The sequence below is a fragment of the Oncorhynchus kisutch genome, unplaced genomic scaffold (assembly GCF_002021735.2).
Source record: "Oncorhynchus kisutch isolate 150728-3 unplaced genomic scaffold, Okis_V2 scaffold1108, whole genome shotgun sequence".
NCBI classification, from domain to species: Eukaryota; Metazoa; Chordata; class Actinopteri; order Salmoniformes; family Salmonidae; genus Oncorhynchus; species Oncorhynchus kisutch.
The window spans coordinates 1-9,235 of record NW_022263053.1 but is presented as its reverse complement, the minus strand read 5'-3'; the positions used below and the strand labels follow the sequence as shown (position 1 = coordinate 9,235).

The window sequence follows — 9,235 nt, the reverse complement described above, 5'->3', positions numbered from 1 at the left end:
TGCCTTCAGCTAGAATAACTTCATCCCGTGATCTCTCTCTCTCTCTCGTGTTTCTCTCTGTCTCTGAACACAGGCCTTAAAATATGCTTTTCTCCCCCATGATCTCTCTTCAGCCCTAATATAGCAGGGTAGTGGTAGTAGTGGTATTTGTGAGTTAGGTTAGTTAGTAAGAGGCTTGTTGTATGTTTACTGGCTTATGAGTGAACTCATGACGCACTGCAACAGTAGTTAATGAAAGCGTATTTTTACCAGTTTCTATTCTAAAACCATGTATAGAGACGGAGTGCTGCACAAGAAGAACAGAAAAGACTTTCTACCTTATTTTCTAGGACTAGTTTTAGTTTTCTATTGCACGGTTCATCTTGTGTCTTTCACTGCAGCAGCAGCTCAGGAGGACTCCCATTCCAACAGAGTGCGCCGGGCGCTGGGTGAGTGTTAATATCTCCCCATCAAGCCTGATAATCAATTAGATCAAGCCAATAAACGGTGACAATGTTTTCGCAGCTAATGGCGGTGACTAATTGAGAACGAATCCCCATAACGTTCCTCAGAAGAATAGACACAATGTTGGCACTGTGGTCATCCAGTAATGTTACAGACATTTATTCAAAAAGCCTATAATTATGTTATTGTAGACTGTTACTTTCTTTTTTTACTTCAAATGTTTATTTTTATTGTATAAGTTTCATACCTTTTACTGAGTTTGTAGACTGTTACTTTCTGTAACTTAGACAACTCTGTGTGTGTTGTTTCAGAGAATGAGACAGAGTGTATTACAACGCAGTCGTCTGAGTTTCCAGAGGGGTTCTTCACACTACAGGAGAGGAAGGATGGAGGACTCCTCATACACTTTATGATCATATTTTACATGCTGCTGGCAGTTGCTATAGTCTGTGACGACTACTTCCTACCTTCTCTAGAACTTATCAGTGACCGTAAGTCACTCTTTCTCTTTGTGTGTGTGTGTGTGTGTGTGTGTGTGTGTGTGTGTGTGTGTGTGTGTGTGTGTGTGTGTGTGTGTGTGTGTGTGTGTGTGTGTGTGTGTGTGTGTGTGTGAGAGAGAGAGAGAGAGAGAGAGAGAGATAAATGGCAACATCTCTTGGTCTCCGTTCCAGGTCTGGGTCTATCTCAGGACGTAGCAGGAGCCACCTTTATGGCAGCAGGCAGCTCTGCTCCTGAAATGGTCACTGCCTTTCTGGGTACGTAAGGCATCTGAAACATATGCACAACATATAATTACTATGGTTTGCTGAGAATAACTGCACCTCACTAAAATCATCATCAGCATCATGTGTTAACAATTGTATGTATGTGTATGTGTCTACCCAGGTGTGTTTGTGACAAAGGGAGACATCGGTGTGAGCACCATCGTAGGATCAGCTGTCTACAACCTCCTGGGGATCTGTGCTGCTTGTGGACTCCTGACCAAAGTGGTATGTGTACAGTACACACATTATGGGAAGCATTACCTAACCATAAAGAGCTCAGTGGTAGAATAATCATCCATTCCAGCCAGGGGCAGCTTTAGTAGGTCAAGGAGGGGAGATGATTGTGTAAACTGTTATGGTGTGCGTGTGTGTGCGTGTGGCCGGTCCTGGCCGTTCTGCCACCCACGTTGAAATCAGGTTCATTTTCAGTTCTGAATGGAATTTTTGGACATCTATGTTTGGACCATATCAAGGCATATCACAACCTACCATCACACATCAAACCACTAACCACAGAGAGCTCAGAGCAGCAGGGTCCGGTGGGTTAATGGATCCTGGATGAGCTCCCATTATGTTACGCCTCTGTGAAGAGGGAACGCAACACCCTGCTGCAACTCAACTCTCCCTGAAGCGAAAGAGGTATGGACTGTAGGTGTGAGTAAGGATGACAAAAGGCAGAATTTTTATAGTTTACTAGGAATTTATTCCTTTACACAGTAATATGGGGAAAAGGGCCTGGATGGAACCAAAGCAAAGAAAGTAAATCTCAAAGCCCCCCCTCTCCTATCTTACCTGCCTACCCACTACTACCTTACCTGCCTAACCACTACTCATCTAATTTAGCACCACCTGGTGCCCTAACCAAAATACAGGGGGTGGTCCACCCAGGTCTTACCTACTGTGCCTAGACAGTGAATATACTATGGGTATATGTATGCCTGCGGGCCTCTTGCCTAAGCACTCCCTAGGTGCCTTCCCCTTCCCCCTGGGAACAAATGAAAGAGAATATTAAACCATTTCAAACAAACTAAGAAACAAAAGGACATAAAATAAGCTCTATCTGATAATGCAACAAACTAACACAGTACATACCAACTGCCTGTATCACTCTCAGAAACAACAAACATAATGACCCTCAGCCTCCTCTCTAAGCCATGATCTCTCTAAATCACAATCAATCTTTCTGCAATCAATCTTTCTGCAATCAATCGTTCTGCAATCAATCGTTCTGCAATCAATCGTTCTGCAATCAATCGTTCTGCAATCAATCGTTCTGCAATCAATCGTTCTGCAATCAATCGTTCTGCAATCAATCGTTCTGCAATCAATCGTTCTGCAATCAATCGTTCTGCAATCAATCGTTCTGCAATGACCTCCCAAAAATTATCTCTCTTCTGAACAGAACACTGGCTTTTATATAGCTTCAGAAGGAATGGGTAATTGGAGACAGCTGCGTCTTGACGAGGGGGCGGGGTCAGCTCGCCAATTAGCCATGGAGTCGACCAATCAGCTGCTTGGGAAGAATTCAGGAAGCCATCTCCTGAAACACACACTCAAATACACAAGCTATTACACAGAAACTGGGGAACGTAACACATACCGGACCAAATCTGAACCAAGCATAAACATCTAGGATTGGTTAAGATTTGGTCCCGGCCGGACGGTCCAGACGAATGTCCATGGTGGAAATCAAGGCCAAAAGGCATCCAAAAGGCGTTGGCGTCAGTCCGTGGTTACTGAGGCCTAGAGTGTCGCCTGAAATAAACTGTTCTGAATGCCCATCCATGGTTTAGGCCCACCAATTGTAAAACATGCCGTTGCATTGGCTGTCCTGATTCCTGTGATTTGGCTATTTAAGCTCTGAATATCAGCTACCCAACTTTATCAGGAGGAGTCATCTCTATTTGCAATGTGTTTTATACAGCTGGAAATGCACAAGTATTTTCTTCTTTGCTATGATCAGCTCATCAAATTGTCTGGATACAAACCTGAAACCACTGATGATGACAGTTTGGCCCACGGGATGAATCTCCTGGACAGCAGTTGTGGGCAGCCTGATTGTCCAGACCATATTGTCCCTTTTACTTTGACCTGTCCTGTTTTTAGGATATGTTGTTTGTTAACATGTCAGCGCAAATTTGATTTGATTGGGCACCATTTAGGTTAAACTATTTGATTGGAACAACCTGCATGATGTAAGAAGTTTCTGTCTATTTACATTGTCATATATTTTATCTCCAGCCTGTAAGCTACAGGCAGGTAGCCAAGTAGTTAGAGCGTTGGGCCAGTAACCGAAAGGTTGCTGGATCGAATCCCTGAGCTGACAAGGTAAAAATGTATTGTTCTGTCCCTGAGCAAAGCAGTTAACCAACTGTTCCCCGGGTGCTGAAAATGTGGATGTCGATTAAGGCAGCCCCTGGACCTCTCTGATTCAGAAGGGTTGGGTTAAATGCGGAAGACACATTTCAGTTGAATACATTCAGTTGGACAACTGACTAGGTATCCCCCTTTCCCTTACAGAAAAGGCCACATATTCTTTCTACCATATCCTATATGTGCTAGATGATTTGTCTGACAGAATGTTAGTAGAGCGCTCCAGAAATGCATCTCTCCAACAGCACCCTGCAAAGGCACGCTGGCAATGGACAAGATAAATATTCTGCATCCCTGCCTTTTACAAAGTAGACACTGATTATCACAGGGGGGCATCAGCTCTGACCTAAAAAGGCCATATTCAACTGGTTGAGAGAAATTGACATTGTTTTTGGGCAGAATTATGTGAGGTTTAATTTGTTGCTGGAGGTGCATCTAGTCAATCTGCTGCCATAGGCGGTCGCCTAATGAGCTGGCGGGCCCTGTGTGTGTGTGTGTGTGTGTGTGTGTGTGTGTGTGTGTGTGTGTGTGTGTGTGTGTGTGTGTGTACTATAAGCTGTTAACAGTGTGTTTTCTGTCCTAGGTGGGTCGTCTGACCTGTTGGCCTCTGTTCAGGGACTGTCTAGCTTACGCCATCTCTATCTCTGCTATTATAGCCATCATTTCAGACAACAAAGTCTACTGGTAAGTGTGTGTGTGTGTGTGTGTGTGTGTGTGTGTGTGTGTGTGTGTGTGTGTGTGTGTGTGTGTGTGTGTGTGTGTGTGTGTGTGTGTGTGTGTGTGTGTGTGTGTGTGTGCGCGGATATGTTTAACTATTCTTGTGGGGACCAGAAGTCCCCACAAGAATAGTAAACAAACAAACATTTCACAAACTGGGGGACATTTTGTTGGTCCCCACAAGGTCAAATGCTATTTCTAGGAGGTTTATAGTTACGGTTAGAATTAGTGTTAGGTTTAGGTTTAGGGTTAGGGTTAAGGTTAGGTTTTCGGGTTAAGGTTAAGGTTAGGGCTAGGGTTTGTGTGTGTGTGTGTGTGTGCGTGTGTGCGTGTGTGTGTGTGTGTGTGTGTGTGTGTGTGTGTGTGTGTGTGTGTGTGTGTGTGTGTGTGTGTGTCTGTGCGGTGTAGCTAGTGCCTTTTGTGTGTGTTTGCAACAGTAAAACTTTTCCAGGACAGTGGAAGTGTTACATGTCATTGAGAATTTATTGTCAATAAAGTTAAAGTGCCCTGTGTGTACTGGTAAGTATCTGTGTTCAACTCCACTTCCTCAATCTCAGCATGCAGTAACACTTTACAGCCCAGCGCTGTGAAACTAATTATCAACAATCCTCCTGGGTACACAACCTTCCTATTTTATTACTGCCGGTTACAGAGTCATAAACCAATCAGTTCTAATATACAGTGGGGCAAAAAAGTATTGTCAGACACCAATTGTGCAAGTTCTCCCACTTAAAAATATGAGAGAGGCCTGTAATTTTCATCATAGGTCCACTTCAACTATGACAGACAAAATGAGGAAAAAATCCAGAAAATCACATTGTAGGATTTTTAATGAATTTATTTGCAAATTATGGTGGAAAATAAGTATTTGGTCAATAACAAAGTTTATCTCAATACTTTGTTAAATACCCTTTGTTGGCAAACTTTTTCTGTAAGTCTTCACAAGGCTTTCACACACTGTTGTTGGTATTTTGGCCCATTCCTCCATGCAGATCTCCTCTAGAGCAGTGATGTTTTGGGGCTGTTGCTGGGCAACACGGACTTTCAACTCCCTCCAAAGATTTTCTATGGGGTTGAGATCTGGAGACTGGCTAGGCCACTCCAGGACCTTGAAATGCTTCTTACGAAGCCACTCCGTCGTTGCCCGGGCGGTGTGTTTGGGATCATTGTCATGCTGAAAGACCCAGCCACATTTCATCTTCAATGCCCTTTGCTGATGGAAGGAGGTTTTCACTCAGAATCTCACGATACATGGCCCCATTCATTCTTTCCTTTACACGGATCAGTCGTCCTGGTCCCTTTGTAGAAAAACCCCAAAGCATGATGTTTCCACCCCCATGCTTCACGGTAGGTATGGTGTTCTTTGGATGCAACTCAGCATTCTTTGTCCTCCAAACACGACGAGTTGAGTTTTTACCAAAAAGTTATATTTTGTTTTCATCTGACCATATGACATTCTCCCAATCTTCTTCTGGATCATCCAAATGCTCTCTAGCAAACTTCAGACGGGCCTGGACATGTACTGGCTTAAGCAGGGGACACGTCTGGCACTGCAGGATTTGAGTCCCTGGCGGCGTAGTGTGTTACTGATGGTAGGCTTTGTTACTTTGGTCCCAGCTCTCTGCAGGTCATTCACTAGGTCCCCCCGTGTGGTTCTGGGATTTTTGCTCACCGTTCTTGTGATCATTTTGACCACACGTGGTGAGATCTTGCATGGAGCCCCAGATCAAGGGAAATTATCAGTGGTCTTGTATGTCTTCCATTTCTTAATAATTGCTCCCACAGTTGATTTCTTCAAACCAAGCTGCTTACCTATTGAAGATCCAGTCTTCCCAGCCTGGTGCAGGTCTACAATTTTGTTTCTGGTGTCCTTTGACAGCTCTTTGGTCTTGGCCATAGTGGAGTTTGGAGTGTGACTGTTTGAGGTTGTGGACAGGTGTATTTATACTGATAACAAGTTCAAACAGGTGCCATTAATACAGGTAACGAGTGGAGGACAGAGGAACCTCTTAAAGAAGAAGTTACAGGTCTGTGAGAGCCAGAAATCTTGCTTGTTTGTAGGTGACCAAATACTTATTTTCCACCATAATTTGCAAATAAATTCATAAAAAATCCTACAATGTGATTTTCTGGATTTCTTTTCTCATTTTGTCTGTCGTAGTTGAAGTGTACCTATGATGAAAATTACAGGCCTCTCTCATCTTTTTAAGTGGGAGAACTTGCACAATTGGTGGCTGACTAAATACTTTTTTGCCCCACTGTACATGTACAAGTGATTGTATTCGTTTTAGCATTTAACTCTCCTCTTACCTCCTCTCTCAAATCCCTTCCCCTCCCCTCCTCTCCTCCCATCCCCTCCTCCCGTCTCCTCTCCTCCCCTCTCCCCAGGTATGATGCAGCCTGTCTGTTGCTGGTCTATGGGGTGTACATCGTAGTGTTGTGTTTTGACCTGAGGATCAGTGAGTGTGTTCTGAGGAGGTTCAGCCCCTGCTGTACTTGCCTGGGGAAAGGTTCCGGGGATCACAGCGAGACACAGCCATTGGTTGACACCACTCTGAGGGTCCACAGACGTTCTAGAAGCGACAGCGGAATCTTCCAGGATGATTCAGGATACTCACACATTTCCCTCAGTCTGCACGGCCTGAATGAGATACCAGAGGGTAGCTGACTCTATCTGTCACGTAAAAGTTTTTAACTATTTGGTTTTAAATATACTTAAGTAATCAAAATTAAATGTCATTGCGAAAAAATACAATTAAAAATTACTTATATTAAGCAAACCAGACGGCATAATGTTCTTGTTTTTTTAAATTTACGGATAGCCAGAGGCACGCTCAAACACTCAAACATAATTTACAAACTAAGCATGTGTTTAGTGAGTCCGCCAGGTCAGAGGCAGTAGGATGACCAGGGATGTTCTCTTAATAAGTGTGTGAATTAGACCATTTATTGTCCTGCTAATCATACAGAAGGTAATGAGTACTTTAGGGTGTCAGGGAAAATGTATGGAGTAAAAAGTATATAATTTTATATAAGTAAAAGCAAAAGTTCTCAAAATACAAATTGTTAAAGTACAGATACCCCAAAAAACTACTTAAGTAGTACTTTCAAGTATTGTTACTTATGTACTTTACACTACTGCGCACACACACACACACACACACAACACACCGCTCTGGTATATGACACATTGATGTCATGCAGACTGAGGGAGGAGTGTGTGTGTGTGTGTGTGTGTGTGTGTGTGTGTGTGTGTGTGTGTGTGTGTGTGTGTGTGTGTGTGTGTGTGTGTGTGTGTGTGTGTGTGTGTGTGTGTGTGTGTGTGTGTGGTGTGTGTGTGTGTGTGTGTGTGTGTGTGTGTGTGCGTGCGTGTGTGTGTGTGTGTGTGTGTGTGTGTGTGTGTGTGTGATTTACTCCAGTGGGGAGTTTGCGGGGACAGAGGAGAACAATTTGCAACATTTTTCCTGCCAAGCAACAACAACCAGCAAGAGGTGCCGCTAATCAAAACACAGATCTGAGAATCACACACACACACACTTTTTCAGAGTAAATCACACCTGTGTGTTTCATATGAAAACGGGGATTGACACCACTTGTGTTATCTCTCTCTCTCTGTGTATGTGTGTTCCAGACCACAAGAGTGTGTTCTCAATGCCAGAGAACGACCTGAAGCGAATCCTGTGGGTGCTGTCCCTCCCGGCCATCGTGATTCTCTACCTGACGATTCCAGCCTGCAGGAGACGGTTCTGGAAAAAATGGTTCATGTTCACCTTCTTTATGTCCGCTGTCTGGATCTCAGCCTTCACATACGTACTGGTTCTGGATGGTCACTATCGTAGGTAAATATATATATATATATATATACTGTATACTACCGTTCAAAAGTTTGGGGTCACTTAGAATGTCCTTGTTTTTGAAAGAAAAGCTCATTTTCGGTCCATTGAAATAACATCAAATTGATCAGAAATACGGTGTAGACATGTTAATGTTGTAAATTATTATTGTAGCTGGAAACGGCAGATTTTATATACATAGGTGTACAGAGGCCCATTATCAACAACCATCACTCCTGTGTTCCAATGGCACGTTGTGTTAGCTGATCTAATTTTAAAAGGCTAATTGATCATTAGAAAATTATTTTGTAATTATGTTAGCACAGCTGAAAACTGTTCTAATAAAGAAGCAATACAACTGGCCTTCTTTAGACTAGTTGAGTATCAGGTGCATCAGCATTTGTGGGTTCAATTACAGCCTCAAAATGGCCAGAAACAAAGAACTTTCTTCTGAAACTCATCAGTCTATTCTTGTTCTGAGAAATGAAGGCTATTCCATGCGAAAAAATTGCCAAGAAACTGAAGATCTCGTACCACGCTGTGTACTACTCCTTCACAGAACAGTGCAAACTGGCTCTAAGTTCCTCTGTCCAGTGTCTGTGTTCTTTTGCCCATCTTATCTTTTATTTTTATTGGCCAGTCTGAGATTGGCTTTTTCTTTGCAACTCAGCCTAGAATGCCAGCATCCCTGAGTCGCCTCTTCACTGTTAACATTGAGACTGATGTTTTGTGGGTACTATTAAACGAAGCTGCCATTTGTGTTTACAGCCTTATTCTAAAATGTATAAAATTTTTGTTTAATCCTCAGCAATCTACACACAATACCCCATAATGACAAATGTATAAAAATAAAAACAGAAATACCTTATTTACATAAGTTATAAGACTCGAATTGAGCTCAGGGGCATCCTGTTTCCATTGATCACACAGTGGTAAATTAAATTGATTGGGACATGATTTGCAAAGACAAAACACTGTCTACCTAGAAGGTCCCCACAGTACAGTTGCATATCAGAGCAAAAAAAAAGCAATGAGGTCAAGGAATTGTCCGTAGACCATGAGACAGTATGTCGAGGCACAGATCTGGGAAGGGTACCAAAACAT

At 43.0% G+C, this 9,235-nt stretch overlaps 1 pseudogene; it reads left to right on the top strand.

Moving 5' to 3' along the window:
• The first annotated feature begins 218 nt into the window (after nucleotides 1–218).
• Nucleotides 219–8,137, top strand: LOC109883861 (sodium/potassium/calcium exchanger 5-like; annotated as a pseudogene).
• The last annotated feature ends 1,098 nt before the right edge of the window (nucleotides 8,138–9,235 follow it).